The 18205-nt window shown below is 46.7% G+C and overlaps 1 long non-coding RNA gene across 1 annotated transcript; it reads right to left on the bottom strand.

Annotated features, from left to right (window-relative positions):
* Nucleotides 1-746: 746 nt before the first annotated feature.
* Nucleotides 747-18169, bottom strand: LOC125335886. Its single transcript, XR_007207579.1, has 3 exons — nt 17982-18169; nt 11546-11850; nt 747-1597 (listed from the first exon to the last, which is right to left on the bottom strand). It is a non-coding gene; the product is annotated as an uncharacterized LOC125335886 (long non-coding RNA).
* Between the last annotated feature and the right edge of the window lie 36 nt (nt 18170-18205).

Genomic DNA, 18205 nt, shown 5'->3' with positions numbered 1-18205 from the left:
GCCCCTGCACACAGCAGTGGATCTGTGCAGTCTCAAGAGTAGCCGTAACTAAGATCTTCAGAAGCAGGGATAAAACAGCCATGTCACACAATTACATTGAGTTTGGCAATGGGAAGAAGAGATTTTTTTTTGATCCCACATGACGATTATCTTCCACGCTGGCAAATGAGCACTCGGAGTGACATACTTTTTATTGTAGCTAATGGAACTCAGATTTGCAAAGAAGGTGATTCTGCTGTGTGACCATATTATCTAAATTGCTTTGTTGCCAACGCATAAAAAACTGAATATAAAATTGCCTGAGCATAATTGAGTGCTGACTCACCCCCCGATTAGGGTAAATGCTGCAGCGTTCCAGGGTGTCTTGGAGCTTTCTATAGTCTCACAATCCTATGTAAAATCTGATTGATTTTTTTCCTCCTCCAAGCAAACTTATGTTTCATGCTCCTGTTTGAGGCTAGATGCTACAAATCCAGCTGCTGTCACAAGACATCTTCCCCCTGCTTCGTTATCTTGATCAATTTTCTGCTGAAATTCTCATCTTTCATCCTGGCTGGTGCAGTTGCCTCCCTTGTGATTATTCCAACTCCTGGCTCTCCATATTCATAGTCACTCTCCGAGCTCCAACACTAACTCTCTAGTTTCTAAGGCTACATAGCTGAGGATGTTTTCTCACAAAAAGCTTTTCCATAAATTCCCACAATTTCATTTTAGTCTAATCCGAGGCTGCATACACACGACACTGCTCAGAGCAGACTTTTAATAAAAGTACCCGCATACATGAGCAAGAAAATACAGACCCAAGTATTTTAAAAGGAATATTTTTAATCTTGAAAATAGCCTCATACCCATTAGGTGTAACTGTGTGATTATCCTTAAAACCAGAACAATTCTCAGCTTTTGAAATTTAAGTAGAAGAAGGGCAATTGTAAGAAGCAGTGCCAGAGACCTGAGGTGAACTGAGCCATGGATACTGGGCAGAGAGCTCAGATTTAGCTGACTGTGGCAATAAGTCAAACTAGTGCTCATGCCTTGGGTGATCTCTGTTTCAACTCTCCCTCAAAAAGTGAAAAGAAAGAGCAGAAAAAAGGCTATGACCTAAATGAATTACAGCAATTATTAACCAGCCATCCCACCTACAAGGATTTGCAAAAGAAGCCAGCCCTGAGCTGGAGGATCTGGGAGTGAAACCGGTCATGAAAGTGGCAGAAATTGATTTTGTTTCCAGCTATCTATGAACATCTCCTTTCTGGCTGGCTGAACTATTGCATGAGCAGCTGTTGAAAACTGAGTAAGGAAGAGGCTGAAATTTGTGTCCGTTATATGTGGGACTGGTTTCGTTTCAGAAAATAAAGAGTATTTATTCACACGTCGGGCTTAGATTCTCCAGAAGCACTTGCAGCTGCACAGCCTAACCTTGTTCCTTACCAGGAATTTTAACTTTTGTTGTCTGGTAAATTGTTTGCCCCAAAGAGGATAAATCCCATTTATCTCCAGCTTCAGGGAGATAATAATGCAATTGTTCCTTCACACCAGGAGATCTGCTCCCTGGAAGTTTTCTTCTGAGTTGGATCATATTTTCTCCAAGAGCTTCCTTCTGTAGAATAAAAAGAAATTTAGTTGAAATGTGTTTCCAGAGACAAGCCCTTAAGAATAAAACTGATTTTAAAAAATCACCATAAATATAGTAAGGGGGAATAAATCTAAAATTCAGAACTGATCTAAAGCTGGGTCAGAATCCAGCTGGAATTAAGGATCTGGTCTTTTTTGGTTGATCAGCACAAAGGCTGTACCTTTGCAAAATAAAGGCACATTTAAAAGATGTAATGGGAAAAAAAAGAGGAATCTCTAATGGTGAAGAAAGCAGCACATTCTGAGATTTAAAAAAATGCTGTCTGAACCCTTCAAAGATAGGAATGAAGTACATAAAAACATCCATGGCTTCCTCAGACAGGTGGTGTTGGTTGTTACTCCCAGCCCAGGCTGCATTTGACAGCTCTCTCTCACTTATATTGCCAGAAGAGTGCTTTGAAAGCCCATTATTCATATCCAGATTGTTCTTGCTAAATGTTTGACAGCAGCCTGCCCAAGTGACATCCAAATGGGGACAATTAATTGTTAATGTCCCCGATTCAGCTGAATCAGGGATGTGCCTAGATGACAAGGAAGAACATCACTGGAAAGACTCAAGGGAGGCACCAGGGGATTTGCCGAGGGGAGCGATGGATTTGATGTCTGCAGCCACTCCAACATTTAACCTCTTCATCTACAGCAACTGGTGGGTTACTCAGCTGCCATTTACTGTTATCCTGCCAGGAGGAGTGTGGGCAGAGCAAGGAAGCAGAGCACCCTTGGCTGAAAGTCCCAGCTCATTCTGCAGCAAAGATAAACCCTCGAATGGAAATTCTTCAAAGGGATGAGGCCGGGCAGACCGTCACTATGGGTGTCTTGGAGCAGGCAATCAGTCCTCCCTTTAATAGACAGAGATACAAGATGGTCAGGGAAGAGCATGCTTCTTAAATGTGTTGGAAAAATGAGGCTGGGACATCGGTCATCCCTGAGCCACAAAGCGCTGGAGGTTCGTGAAGAAGCAGCAACACCTTCTCAAACAGGAGCAACTCTGCTGGTCCTGCCCTGCGGCTTGTGCTCTAATCTATAACTAATGAGTGTAAAGGCCCTGACAAAAAAAGCTTCCACAGAATCCCTTTTCTAAGGCCCTTGATTTTACTGGAACATGCACAGCAGTAAAATTCATATAGCCAACAGGAAAGCCATGTCCTGGCCTGACCCTGCTGCAGAAAACAGCAAAACGAAGGGGCAGGGATTTGGGGTCACATTTGGGGAGGATCCATGATTCAGCAGTCTGTTTACTAAATCTCCTGTAATGTGTCATGTAATGAAGGAGTGGGGCAAACACCTGCAGCTCCAGGCTGCTGCTTCATTGTGAAAAGGTACAACCTGGGCAGTGACGAGCATCTGGGGAATAAATGACTCTCAATTAGGACAGTAGGTCAGAAAGAGCAAGATGATTCATATCCAGGACATACTCCAACCCTCCACAATAACACTCAGCAATTCTGTTCAGCTTTTCTCCTTCAAAGCACCCGCAAACACCCCATCCTTTCCATGGCACTGGCAGGTAACAGGCAGAGAGGCTTGGGTGTGCACTGGGACCTGCTGATTCCTGGAATAATTGAGCTAAGCTGGGAAAAAATGCCTTCCACAGCAACAGGAAGGAACGAGACAGCTCTGTCCTAGTCAGAGCATGCCACTGTTTGTTTAGAAATCATGGGACATAAAGATTCACACCCCAAAATTAATAAATAACGTACCCAGAATTAATAGCCTCTTTTAGGGAGCTGTCTGCATGCAGTTTTCCCAGGAGTAAGCAACAGGTCATGACAGATGGGATTTAGGAGTGCTTGGCTCCTAGGTTAGCACCCTGACAATGCCTCTGCTCAGCTGTGCAAATCATATTTTACTTGCTTGACTGTGAGTTGCTGGGCAGTGGGATGTAATTTTCCATGCTTGCTGTTGGCACTGGGTTTTACCTTTACTTGAATCTGACAGTGCAAGCTCTGTCAACATTGTTTCACCTCTTGGAAAATAATAATTTAGAAGCCTGGGTGAAAGGCATGTATTAGTACCCAAGAATTCATGGCCAGCTCCACTTTAACCTAGTCACCACAGTTTACTACTGTGCCACAAAATGTCTTTTCCAGGTTTACCTGAAGACTGGGATATCAGAAAAATGTAGGAGTGCCAGACATACATTGGGTTGACTTTGATCTCTCTAAAGACAAATCTTTTAAAGTTTAGATCAAGGAATCTTTTAATGAAACAAAGAAATAGTGCCACTTATATCAGTTCCATATATAAATAAATCTGCTAGAAATAAACAGGAGCAAGGCAAAAAGGAGACAGCCACGCTCTGCAATGTCAGTCCAAAGTGACTGTCTGATGGATGATGATGATATGGCTGGCTGGGAAAAAAAGTCAGTTTAAAAGTCTTGCTGCCAGCCGTCTGGCAAATCTTCCAAAGGATATTGCTGTACAGCAGCACTGAATTGGTACCTGCTTTGCATCTCCTGCTACCAAAACAGATTATTTACTCCTTTAATGTAGTGAGGATTTTGAAATCTCTACTATGACTCTCACCTTAGGGACTCATTGTAGCCCTCCCCACAGCTAGTTCTCTGTTCCCTGCCCCCACCAGTCTGCCATGGATGCAGAATCTTATCCCAGGATCCTTTAGGATGGTAAACCTCTCTAAGATCGAGTCCAGCTATAACCCTGCACTGCCAAGCCCACCACTAAACCATGTCCCCAAGTGCCACATCTGCAAGTCCTTTAGGTATCTCCAGGGATGGTGATTCCACCACTGCCCTGGGCAGCCTGTTCCAATTATTGGCAGCCCTTTCGGTGAAGAATTTTTTCCTAATACCATCACAGGATCACAGAATGTTTGGGGTTGGAAGGGACCTCTGTAGATGTCTGATCCAGCCCCGTGCTAATGCTGGCTTACCCAGAGCAGGTTGCACAAAGTAAAGATGCTTTTAAAAAGATCTTCCCAAAGTAAAGATGCTCTTGGGCACTCAGGGGGTCACTAAGACACAGAGCACACCTGACTCCATCCAGGCTATTCCAGACCCTCTACCCATTCACAGCTTAGGGTGCTGTTCCCTTGTCCTGCAGGGGAGGCAGAAGTTCACAGCACTGGTATTTGTGGCACATCCATCCTCTTGCTCCAGAGGCATCATTACTTCATGCTTGGAGCTGAAGGGCCACATTTCATACATCTGAACAGTATAAGGCTGATTTTCATAGCTGAGTCATTTGGACTCTGTACCCCAGAAGGCAACAGTAAATATCACCACTGGCCATTTCCTAATTAACATAAAGCTATAACAATTTAATATCATTTCAAAAAACCCAAAAACCACTCCATGAAAACTAAAAATCTCTAAAGAACAGGCTGTCTGGACGAATATTAATGATTTTTTTTTCCTGTTTCTTCAGCTCCTCCCAGTTGGTTCATAATCAGCTGCAACAGAGTCCACAACCCTCCTGAGTTGTGATGAAGCACAATGGCTTGAGGCCATGGAACTGGGAGTACTGGCCCATGGATAACCCCAACTGAGGGGCAGCTGGAGATCCTATCTGGTGACCAGGCACTCCTGGGCTGTAACATGGGCCCAGTAAAAGCTATTTTCAGCCTAAATGATCTTTGATACTGAAACTAGAGTTAACCTGGATGGTGAGCGGAGGAGATCATCTGCTCTGAGAAATGAACTAAGGGAGAAGGGGGTGGGAGAAGAGTGGGATCATAACAAAGGAGAGGGACTCTTAAGGAAGAGGAATTAATTTGGAAACATGCAGCGATGGAAAAAGGAACACAGGAAAAACTGATGTTGCATCTCCCCGCCACTCCCTCTCAGGTCCCTGTCCCCCCTCAACTTGCCAACCACATTTGTCATTTGTAATTCTCAGCCTTCTTAGATAGAGGGGGCTAAGCAGCAAAAGCTGACTCAGAGCAGCTCCTCTCACCTTTGCTACTGCTAGTTTTAGTAATTTTTAGTAAATTTGGTTTGGTTGTTAATAAGGTCTTGATTCTAATTTCACCATGTGCAGCAGTAACTTGTTAACAAGCTGCTCCAGGAGATCTTTATAGGACAGTGGAAACCAGGGAGAGGAAATAATTACAGTGTTTCCACCTGTGGTAGTCTGCTTCAGGGTAGGTATAAATAGATCCATAAGTGTTCGTTCACTTAAAAGTTCAGCCCAACTGCTTTCTCAATTGCCAGCAGCAGAAGTAATGGATGGGGGCTTTTTCTTTAAAAATGAGGGCAAAGATCATCTACTAAATACCACCCTCTTTTCCTCTAGACTGCAAGTAGCGTTTAAAAAGTTACAGAATTTTTACCAAAACCAGATGTTGGGTGTATAAAAGTACAGGCAGTTTTAAAAAGTCATTCCATTTCTTTGGAAACGGAAGGACAATTAGATCAGAAAACTCAATTCAGCTTCAGAACAGAGGAACTTAATGGAGGAAAAAAGAGAAAGAATTCACATTTCATTCACTTGGTGCATCCAAAAAGCTCTGGACTGGTGCATGCAGAGAGTAACTCCCTTTAGAGCATCATCACAAGCTTTGAGAAAGCAGTTGCTGAAGTGTCTGAAAGTGCCCTGTTTCTTGTCCTCTGCCCTCTGAAGAGCAGAGGGGGCACAACACAACGCCCAGATGGGGTGGAACTCAGGTCCCAGTAGGTTATGGGGACTTTGATCTGTGAGCTGGGCATCTGCAGACACTTGCATCCATCTTGAGCATCCCAGAAATAACCCACCTGACTCAAAGAAGGTTTGAAGGCCTCTCCTCAGGGCCCAGCCCACCTTGGTGCAGGAAGAGGAAGAGCCCGTGTGGGTGGCCTGGACCTCTCTCCAGGAGCAGCACTCCCACAGCTCCATCCACTCGTGGCTGGAACCCAAAGCCCTGCCAACATCCACTTTTCCCTGCACCAAATTGTTTAAATAAACTTCCCCAGTGCGGGCTCAAAGAAATGCAATAAACATCAGGAGCTCAGCAAATGGGCTGCCTGGAAGGGCATTACCAGGGCTTTCTAGGCAAATGTGCTGCCTCTGGCCTCCCGCACTGAGGCCTCACCTTGCACACCATAACAGCCCATCAGTGCAATACCCTGCTTCTGCCTATTGTTCAAGCTGCAGGTATCACATTGAACCAAACAATAGCTAAGAAACAAAAGACCTTTGAAGTGACTTGTGGTGTCTGCTGGGCACCAGCTGCCCCTTTTGTGTTCTACTGTGTCTTCGGTCCCGATGCTCTATGCTTGGGTCTCCTGGGTCCCATTCAGCTGCAAAAGCCCAAAACTACAGTGAGAGGAACAATCTAATCTGGTAGGGAAATAAAACAGTTGATTACTCATAAAAGCAAAAGGGACAGATATTCGAAAAGGAAAATAGCAGAGCAGATTCAGATGTGAGTCCTACCACAGGAGTGCCTGGAGAAGTAGCGAGTTCTGCCACACTCTTCCACGAGCCCCCAGCCAGCTTCAGCGGAGCCAGGACTCAAACCTGTGGTTTCAGGTAGCCTTAATAAGGCTTAGATCTGAAAACCACTCTTCTGCATGCCAGGGGATGTGGTGCCATGTGGCAGCCTTGGCTGCTTCAGGCTGCCCTGAAGCATCCGAAGGAACATGTTCATGAGTGACGGCCCAAAGCAGTGGGACAGAGCTGTGTGCAGCCACAGGAGCTGGGCTCTGCTGGAGTCTGAGTCAGCCTGAGGGATAAGGAGCGGCTCCCAGGTTTCCCATGGGGAGCTGACTCCAAAATCAACTCTTTTGAAGGCAACAACAGGACAAGACCCTGGGCAGCACAAGGATTCATGTGTGGCTCTAGGAGAGGAGGACAGGAGGCTGAGCCCAGTCAACTGAACACTCACCTTTCCCTGGAGGGGCAGCAGGTGGAGTCAGTGGCTGCTCTTCAGGGGAAGAAGGACCCCAGACTGGCTCAGACACCCCTGTGATGGGGAGGGGTGGGGTATCATCCTGGGGCTGATGGGACCCCCTCAAACCCAGCTGTGGCACTTGGGGCTGTCACCTCTGTGCTCCCTTCTCTCTTCCCGAGAGAGGCCAGTGGAAATCTGAAGAGAGATTTCCTTTACTCAAGGATTCCTATTCAGAGCTACAGCTATTGACAGATTTCTTCTATTCCTATGCTTGGCAGAAGCTGATAGTATTTATTGAGCTGATCGCAGGCACCAGAGCTGGATCCTGACTCCTGATATGCAGGCAATCATCAGAGCCTGTTGTGTTTGCATGAATGTACTAATCCTGCCTCTGCTTCCTGAATGCATAAAGTGATGTATAGGACCACTCAGCTCTGAGACACTTGGAGATGGCTGCAGAGGGCGAGACAGTATTTTTAATATGGAGAACTCCAAGGCAAGCTATTTTGGTACCTCAGGATCATTAACATTTTTGAATGTCTGAGAAGCTGCTAATATTTATAAGACATTACAACCAAGATTTATTCTCCCAAATGGAGAAAGAGCTCCTATTTTTCACATACACTCTAGATATTGATAATTTTCTCATTTTCTGATATGACAGGGCTTGGGGATTTTTTTCCCCACTGAGACAAGATGACTGACAGACGGAGATGAGAATTTCTCATAAAGAGAAGCAATGCATTTTTGCACAGCCGAGGCTGGAAGAAAGCAATAATTGTCCTAATGCACAGGCACAGCCCTCCCGAATGGCTGATGATTTACTTTAAGAGTCAGTCATTGCTGACCAGAATGCCAGGCATGTCTTCCCAAGCCAAGATGTGAGCTGAGATCAGTTCAAACAAACCCCTCAACCCTCTGCCCATCTGCTGTGCTGCTATTGGGTGGTGAAGGCTGGTCCTGGGTGGTGATGCCAGCCTGGGATACCCCAACCATGGTGGGTCAGACCAGCAGAGCTTCACCAACACCTCTGCCATGGTGAGCTCGAGCCACTGTCACAGAGGTGGCACTTGGCACAGGCTTAGTTCAGTTTTAGGGTCTGTATTGGTCTGGCATGGCCTGGTTTTAGGTAGCAGGGGGGCCACAGAGGTGGCTCTTGTGAGGAAGCTGCTGGAAGATTCCACCATGTCCGGCAGAGCCAGCTGATGGCTCTGAAGATGGGCATGATGCTGGCCAAACCTGGGCCAGTGAGAGAGGTTGGTAACACCTCTGTGATGACATATTTAAGAAGAAAATCAAAACAAAGTCACAAGATTTTGGATTCTAGTCAGAGAAGAGGAGGAGGTGAGAACATGTGAGGGAAACACCATGGTGACACCAAGGTCAGTGAAGAAGAAGGGGGAGGAGGTGCTCCAGGCGCCGGAGCTGAGATGCCTCTGCGGGCCGTGGTGAGACCAGGGTGGAGCAGCTGTGCCCCTGCAGCCCCTGGGGATCTATAGGGGGATGCAGAGATCCACCCGCAGCCCCTGGGGATCCATAGGGGGATGCAGAGATCCACCCGCAGCCCCTGGGGATCCATAGGGGGATGCAGAGATCCACCCGCAGCCCCTGGGGATCCATGGGGGGATGCAGAGATCCACCCGCAGCCCCTGGGGATCCATAGGGGGATGCAGAGATCCACCCGCAGCCCCTGGGGATCCATAGGGGGATGCAGAGATCCACCCGCAGCCCCCTGGGGATTCCCGGGGGATGCAGAGATCCACCCGCAGCCCCTGGGGATCCATAGGGGGATGCAGAGATCCACCCGCAGCCCCCTGGGGATTCCCGGGGGATGCAGAGATCCACCCGCAGCCCCTGGGGATCCCCGGGGGATGCAGAGATCCACCCGCAGCCCTGCGGGAGGTGCCCGTGCCGGAGCGGGTGGGTGCCTGCAGGACGCTGGGATCCAGGGGCAGTCCCGGTGCAGAGAGGGCCCTGCTCCCAGGCTGGAGCAGCCTGGCCTTGGAGCGCTGCACCCTGTGGCAGACAGAGCCCGGCGCAGCAGTTTTGGGGGGCTGTGTGCCCGAGGGAGGGGCTCACGCTGCAGCGGGGGCGGTGGGGCTGCTGCTCCTGAGAGCGGACCCACGCCGGGGAAGTTCAGGAGAGCTGTCTCCCGTGGGAGGGAGCCCACGGCCTCACAGGGGAAGATTCCTCTCCCGGAGCAGCGAAGGAAATCTCGGTGATGGACTGAGCAAACCCCCGTGCCCTGTCCCCCTGCGCTGTCGGGGGGGAAGGAGGGAGGGGCTGGGGGGAAAAGGTGTTTTTGAGGGGTTATTTTATTTCTCATTATCCTCCTCTGATTCTGTTAGTAATAAATTCACTTTGTAACTTTAAGTTAAGCTTGGTTTGCCCTTGAAACGTTTCTCTGGGTCCTTATCTCACTCATGAAGCATTAGTTAATCTTTTTTTCCTTCTCCCTCCTCTGCCCAGCTGTGGCAGGAGAGGGTGAGGGAGTGGCTCTTGTGGGTGCCTGGTGCTGGGCGAGTGTCAAACCACAACAGGGTCATTCTCAGCAAATGCTGGGGTGCTTGGAGAGACCGGGGAACTTGGGACAGGAGTTAGAGCTGCCACTGCAAAACCCATCTGGAATCTGCCTCAAAAAGAAACAACAAAAAACACCAAAACCTCCTCAAAACAACAACAATAATAAAAAGAAAAATCAAAACAAACAGACAAAACCCCCAAACCAAAGCCAGAGAAACTGCCTCCAACTCTTGGGCCAGGACAAAGCCTTGGAGTGGCCATTCTCAGCGTCACCACCACTTCTGTCCCCGTAGAGCAGCCGAGCAACTTTGCTTCCTGCAGGGATCCTTTGGAACCATCTAGCTTTTCCCATGCTAGGCCACATCTTGCAGGGTTGTAGCTGTATTACTGGTACACAAAAGCCAAAATATGCACCCCTCTACCTGCTTTCTTCCCAACCTCCTCTTCCAGCTGTTCTCCTCCTCGCTATCTGCATATTCTGTTCTTCTCTGCTGTTTCTAATAGCTTCTATCTATGCCAAGTCCCATCCTACTCAGCTCTCATTAAACCCCAGACCTTGTGCAGAGCTTTTCTGCATTCATCTCCCAGCCAGCTTTTGTCTCTTTGACATCTAGGTTCTCTTTGTTTGTGCTTTTCTCTCTGGATCTGGGAATTATTCTGGTTCTGTTGATGCATGGATCCAGGCCCTGATATTTTGTTGAACTCCGTGGGATCTCTTCTGCTTGACAGGTGCAGTGGTGGGTATGACTGCTCCCTGCATCAGCAGCACCCAGCGTGTTGCAAAGGCCTTGAGAAGCTGATGTGTATCTCAAGCAGTAGGAAACTTATCCTCTGCTAGACATTGGCTTGAGAGACATTATCCCTGGCAGATACCAGTTCCAGGAGACATTTTCCATGGCATTCCTGCCCAGGAATAGATCTTGACTTCATCTAACAGAGGAGCTGATTGTACAAATCTATGCTGCTCACTGGAGGATGGCATGGCCAGAGCAAATGGCATGGGGTGACTACTGCCATACCTGTGGTGTTCTACCTGCTCCTGCTCATTTTCTGATGGCATGTTTTGCTCTCCTGATGCCTCAGATCAGTATCTCGATAAAAAGCTTTGGATCTGAGCAGCCCCTGCCGGCAGCAAGTGCTCCCCCTGGAGCACAAGGGGTCCCGGAACGCGTGCGCCCAGCAGAACTTTTATTTGGAAAACAAAAGATATTGACTATTCATAAACCTCAGCTTAGAGCAAGGCAAGGCCAGCAGGAAAAAACGCCACCGTGGGTGAGTGAAGGTGCTTAGTGAGGAGTAGGGCATTGTGGGTTTTCAGCCCTGAATTACGGGGCAGCAGTGAGCAAGTGGCTTTGCCTTTTCTTTTTTGCCTCCTACTGATTTAGTCTGGAGGCATTTCAGCAGCACTTTCTCCTGTTATATGGTGATAAAACCCTGGGCTCAATAACTGAGATCTGCTGTCTGGCATCAGAGCAATACAAATAACAATAAAAGAAACAAAATAGTGGTGAGTCAGGCTGGTTTTCACTCGGAAAAACATCAGTTATCCTTATTACTCACCAGCTCTGTTGTCTCCTCCGGGGGACTCTGCTGGCCACCATTGAGGCTGCAGTTGAGGAGTTGAGCAAAATACAGGGAGGCTGTATTTTGCTCAGGTCCTCCTACAAAAGGTTCTCCCTGAGGTTTTGGAGGATTGGTGGTTGCATATCCACATCAACAGGACCAGGACTATAGGCAGCCTTTTTGCAGAGCAAAAGCCTTTTAGCAGCTAAGCCCAGTGGAACCACAAGGCTGAAGAAATGACACAGCATGGAGAGGCCACAGCCCATGGTGGGATGGACAATCCTTGAGGGCCACGTCTTCACCTGGGGGGAAAAAACAGAGAAGGGAGCCTGGAGGGGGGCCACCCTGGCCCTAGGCTGGCTGAGGTCACCCATGGGCTCCTGAGCCATGGCTCTGTTGTGCCCCACAGAGCATCATCACAACAACCCTGATGCATCCAAAACACAGACAAGCGGCCAAGTCCAGCTGGAAGTTGATTACCGCTATTGAGATTTGTATTTATTAATTTGTAGCCCACTTGCTTTCTTTTGGCACCATTTTTCTCTGCAAGTGAAAAATTTCCCCTGAATCACTGCGTGTTATTTCCACTTGTCAAGATAAAGGTTAATGAAATACCAGTAACTGCATCACAAATCCAGCTCCATATCTATCCAGGATTTTATATGGCAAGTTATACTGCACAGTCTGTTCTTAGAAAAGGCTGTGATTAAAAAAAACCAAAACTGTCAGAGGTCAAGAAATTAATGGTTGGAGCAGCATAACCTCTGCCCTTCACTCCTCACATCTCACCTGCAGGACAAGGAATAAAAAACCTCCTGGAACTGGCACAAACAAGTGTGGGACGAGATTTCCTCCAACACACAAGATTCTGCAGGACTGTGGTATTTTAACAGCTTTTTCCTTTGCAAATGTTGCCTGTATCTAGATAATGGTTACTTGGATATTTATACACTATGTAAATTATATATAAATACACAAATGCCATAGAATCATAGAGTATCTTGAGTTGGAAAAGACCATCAAGTCCTATAAATATATATAGAATTTAGAAGCAACGTAATGCTATAATTGACATATATCTGTCTTCAAAGAGATTTGCACCAGAGAGAATTTTACATACTTGCTGCAGAGAGATTTTCATGCCATGAATGTGAAACCACCAGGACTGGCTGAAGGACACTCTGTGCCCAGGGACTGGGGAGCTGAGACCAATTTTACTGCTGCAAACACCCCTTCAAGATCCACCGGCACGGCCTCACTCCCCAAGTTAAACACTTGGAAAAACAGAAGATGCCCCCATCCAGAAGCAGTTGGGGCACGTGAGGTTTCAGGAAGGAAGGGAGGAGCTGCTTTGTTTTCTTCCTAGGGAAGGCCAGCGATGGGATGAGTGTCAGGAGCTGCCATTTGCGGTGAGTCAGGAGATTGGCATGGGGTGGTTTGCGTTAATACCGGCTTGAACACATGCCAGAGAGGATTTCCAAAATTCACAGCTAGTTATTTCTTGTCACAGAGTTAAGAGATCCTATAGCCTGTTCTTCCACTCCGAGGCATACGATCAAAAGCCTGCAGAGGTTATTCTGAGAGGTTTGTTTGTTCTGTAAATTTGTATTTAAAATCTTGAATACAGATGACTAAGTTTGAAGAAAAAACCCAAAAACTTCTAAGAGAGCAAACCCTCTCACAGAGAATCTTATCCCTCCTTGGAGGTGGATTAAAAAAGCATTGTTATGAAATCCCAGTGCAGATTTTATTATGGGCTAAATCAAAATGCTTTGGAGTTTTTGGACTTCAGATCTGAAGTTCAGCGTTTCAGCCCATATGCTCCATATAAAAGTAAGATAAAGGAAAGGATGTACTTTTTCTTCCTTTTGATATGCAAAGATTCAGATGAAATGCTTCCTTTCCAATTTGCTTTTTCAGTAGAAATTCACTAGAGATCCTATCAACATGAAATACCTTGTGAAGCCCGAGGGGCTCCTGAAATGATGGATGACATCAAGAGCCAAAAGAACACGTACAAAGCGTCTGCAGAAAGAGATCCTTAATCACTCTGTGAAGCCTGTTGATTTGTTGCCAACTACTTAACTTAAAGCTTGTGTTGTCATATATCTAACTTTAAAATTTAATGAACCAGTTGGAGAAAGGAAATCTCTCTTAAAAAATTCAGTCGTGTCCCTTCAGCTGCAGTGTGAGCAATAACACACTTCATTGGATACTCTCGGCAAGTCCCTCGTTAAAACAGTAGCACCAGATGAGATCTAATTTTCCTAATATTTGTAGACTACAGTGCAAGAAGGAAAATAATTGAGATTTTATGTATTCCTGAAGAATAGGTAAAAAAAACCAAACCAACAAAACAGTGAAAGCTGCTCCCCAGTTTATATGCTAGACATCTTTCATTTACAAGTACTTTACTGCTGAAATTGAATGTCAATATTATTTTTCTTTTTAAAAAAATTTTGCCCACTAGATGGCTGTAATTGTTATGGCTGTGCTTAATTTTTGGTATCAAATTCCCATCTTTAAAAAAACCTGCTCTTCCTTTTTGTTATTCTTCAGCACCCGCGCTCACTCTCCAAGGCAATGTTTGAAACGATGGAATCGTCACCTTGGAAATTTCAGCTGTTTATAGGAAATTTAGGTGTTCAAAATGGCCACTGCAATAGGCTTGTATCACATCTAAGGCACAGAAATCCACCACCATTTTGAAAGATAAAGTGGGAATTAATTTTTCATTATTGAAAGAAATACTTTTTTTTTTACTATTACAAGGAACGATCAAGGACTCAGAGCCTTTCGGAAAGACTTTCCAGTAACGTGGCATTTAATGCAAGCAGCTTGTGATTGCTGTTGGAGCACAAAAACATTGTAAATCTGATGAAGGAGAGCCCAGGAGGCAGGATTGAGCATCTCCCACGTCCTAGATTCAGCAGAGGAGCTGATGTGAAAAAGAAGAAGGATCTGCTGGAAAGAAAGCTCAAACGATGTATCACAGGGAATACAATTTCCTTGCTATTTGCACGGGCTCTAGTCCAGGAGCAGCAGTGGGTCTGGATAGTGGATTTGCAAAGTGTTTGCTGGCTGTGGTTCCTCGTGGCTGCAGTTTTCCAGAAGATCCACCCAAAGGAATAACCACATAGGCTCAGGTACAGAAGAAGACCTTCTCCATTCAGCCAGCGAGCAGGGCACCAATGCTTCCTCTGAACAGAAAGGCCTGAATATAGACATCTACATGTCTTTGACAGCTCTTCACTACAAGATATGAAAAGGGAACTGCCTGTCTCCTTTTTTAAGCCAAACACAAGTTTTTAGCAGCATGCAGAGATATTTGTAGGAATTCTCCACCAAGCATGAGCCAGTACGGAATCACCAAGGCATCGCTGCAGCCCCTCGGGCACGGTGCATGGTGCTGCCAGCAGCACATAAATCTGCCCTTAATGGGAATTACTTCATTTTCAATGAGGAGTTTGCCCCCAGTTCAGCACTGCACCAAAGGGGTGATCAGGGGCCACCAGGTTTTTTAAGTGCAACTTCATTAAGTGTCTCTGAAGAGGGTTTGTTCAGCTGGAGCAAGAGCAGCTCAGTTGGGGCACTGCCTATGCCTCACCTAAAATCATCCCCCAGCACAGCACTGAGCTCTGTGGATCATCTGGAAGAGAAGAGAGAGCACCTCCGGCAAAGGACGTGCTGTGATAAGATTTGATTCAGAGAAATTCAGGCCAGCTGCAGTGCACCGGTTTAATACCAGTCAAGTAGATAATTTCACTTATTGCTCACTCTTCCAGAAGTACCATGCCGAGGTGCTCAGAGGGCCCAGCTGCAGTCAGACCAGAGCATCCCCCTGCTCTACCTGGATTTCTTCCTAATTCAGTAGAACTGAGCACTCTCTTTCTGTGTAGGCACAAGTAGATCCACGCCAGCACGTGAGTCCCATGTGCTGCGTGTTTGTCAGCCAGAGGCTGGGCACAGCCCCTGCCCCTCTGGATCAGCTCCAGGAGTTGTCCCCAGCCCCACCTTGACCCAGCTGTTTTGTCATGGTGGGTGTGGGGTCTGGTTTGCCTTCAGTCTTTTCCTGGCACATGCAAATCCAGCTTACCTGGATATTTAAATCAAGTTCATTGTCATGCTAGCTGAACACCTTATAAAGGGATGTTAATCAAGAAAGAATAATGAGCCTTCAAATTCCCCTAAGTTGTAAGTGAGGACAAAGTGCTCAAGTAAAACATCTCTCATTCTAAATGGGTCCTTATTTCTAAGTCTTTGACATCCACAAAACAGGGTAAAGTAAACACTGAGACAAATGGACGAAAAAAGCTAAGTACTCCTCAGGAAGATGGACATCTGTTTTACCCTCTCTTCTTATTCCCTTCAAAGCGATTCCTGCCATCATCCTGTGAAACAATCTACATAAGTCCCTGGAATTCAAGACACTTCTTTGAGATCTTCTGACTCACCAACTTTTCTGTTTCCCTGTGTCTACAGTGAATCTTGCTGAACAGGTTGAACCAAAATGATCTTCTTGCAAACATTCTGCAAATAGATCAATGCCATATCCTGTATCAAACGTCCTGCCTGGAGCCCACTGAATAAATGGATGTCTTTACTATAAAATTATAAACCAGAACTTCATGTGGCATCATACCCATATAGATTTAAAATAGTTTAGCTTTCAGCAAAGAGTTTTCAGCACTGCAATAAGAGCAGTATAAATAGCCACAGTCTCTGAGCATTGCAAAGGACAGGGATTAAGGTCAGCAGCCACACTGCAGTGGTTTGCCTTTGAAGACCGTCTGGAGCAGACTGTGGAAGGTGCAGGGCACCCGGGGCTCCCATTCAGTTGTGATGAGGTTGCAGATGCCTTGTGCTTCCTGATAATCACTCTGGAAGGATTTGATCAAGAAACAGATGTGTGGAAACCTGCAAGATACTTTTGAATAACAGAAGCTCTCTTGCACAGAGGATGAGGCTGGTTCAAGACCACGGCACCTGCTCCTGCATGGAGCAAAGTTCCCTCCTTGTTCCATGTTGTCCCAGTGGAGCACAGCTTCCCACCAGCTCACCTGCTCAAAGGAAACCCCACACCACAGAGGTTTGCTGGATAAACAACGAGTCACCCCTGAGATATCAGCACTGGAGAGAAATAGAGGAAGAGCTGCAATGGGTGCTCCTCATCTCATGTGACTCACCCCAAGACAATGTTTGGGTACTGGGTATTTTTAAAGCTGACAGAGGGCAGGTTTAGATTAGGTACAAAGAGGAAATTCTTCCTGGTGAGGGTGGTGAGGCCCTGGCATGGATTGCCCAGAGGAGCTGTGGCTGCCCCATCCCTGGAAGTATTCCAAGTCAGGTTGGATGGGGCTTGGAGCAACCTGGTCTGGTATAAGGCATCTCTACCCATGGCAGGGGGTTGGAACTGGAGGAGTTTTAAGGTCCCTCCCAGACCAAGCCATTTTGTGAGTCTCTTTGGGAGAGTGACACACATAAGATGCTGAAATACATTCAGGTACCCCAGAGAACCATCTGAATTGTGCTAGAGATATCCAGCTCAGAGTCAGAGCTGGAGCAAGCCATGAAGGCTGACCCTGTTGGGTCAGATGGCTGCTCACTTTCTCAGGCTGAGATGTGCTCGCTCAGGAGCCAGAGCCCCCACAGCCAGGGGGAGGATCTGCTCGACATCCCTGTCGTCAGATGGGCCTTGGGGTGGGTCACATGTTTTCGGGGAAGGGACTCTGTCACCTTCATTAGTCTTGTGTGGGAATTGCTCTGAAACAAAGCATTTTGTGAACCCGAACAAAAACACTGGGGAGCGCTCAGCAGCGAATTCTTTTGCATGCTGCCTTTTTGTTTTGTATGATTTCCAACGTTTTTGGCAAAAGACATTTCCTCTGACTGTTTTCCTTCTAGAAACAGCCTTCTTCCAGACAGGGCTGCTCTGCCACTATTTAGCTGGGTAGACACGGGGCTATTTAAAACACAGAGCTGGAACACTGGCAAAACACTTGTCTCATTCCAAGACAAGCAGGGAAGGGGAGAGTGCTCATCGCCGGGTGCAACCTTGCTCATCCCTGGGAGGTTTGTGCCTGCATCACACCGATTTGTGCTGAATTTAAGGCTTCTGGGGATGAAATCTGTGGCAAAATCTGACAAGATTTTTTAGAAGCTGCTAGTTCACAGCTCTGAGTATTTATGATTTTTGGCTGCCAGCTCTCGCACACGTTACGGTCAGCAGTTTAATTATTTACCGGGCTCTGTACAGCGCCGTTCAAGCAGCAACCATCAAATCTGACGTTTTGATAATGCGAGGGTAATTGGGTTATTTTTTTTTTTCTTCCCCTCCCACCAGCTCCAGCCCCCTATTCTGCTGGGAGATGCAGAGTCATAGCTCTGCTGGCTTGGCTTCCCGCCACCTCGCTGCTCCTTTAAAACCCCATACCTCCCATTGAAGGAACTCGGTGTCCTGTTCGCCAGCAGGACGTCAATGTTTCTATGGAAACTCTTCCCAAAGATTCTCGCTCCGCGCTGCCGCTGCTGCGTATTGTATGACCGGCTTTGTACACTGCAATTCATTATCCAGGCTGTGACGAAAAGGGAGCAGCTTTCTGCCCAAAGGGAAAAAGCATTAAGAAAAAAAAAAGACCCAAAACACTAACCCCCCCC

Source organism: Corvus hawaiiensis, chromosome 19 (assembly GCF_020740725.1).
Source record: "Corvus hawaiiensis isolate bCorHaw1 chromosome 19, bCorHaw1.pri.cur, whole genome shotgun sequence".
NCBI lineage: Eukaryota > Metazoa > Chordata > Aves > Passeriformes > Corvidae > Corvus > Corvus hawaiiensis.
The sequence above is the reverse complement of the archived record's forward strand: the minus strand, read 5'-3'. Positions and strand labels throughout refer to the sequence as shown.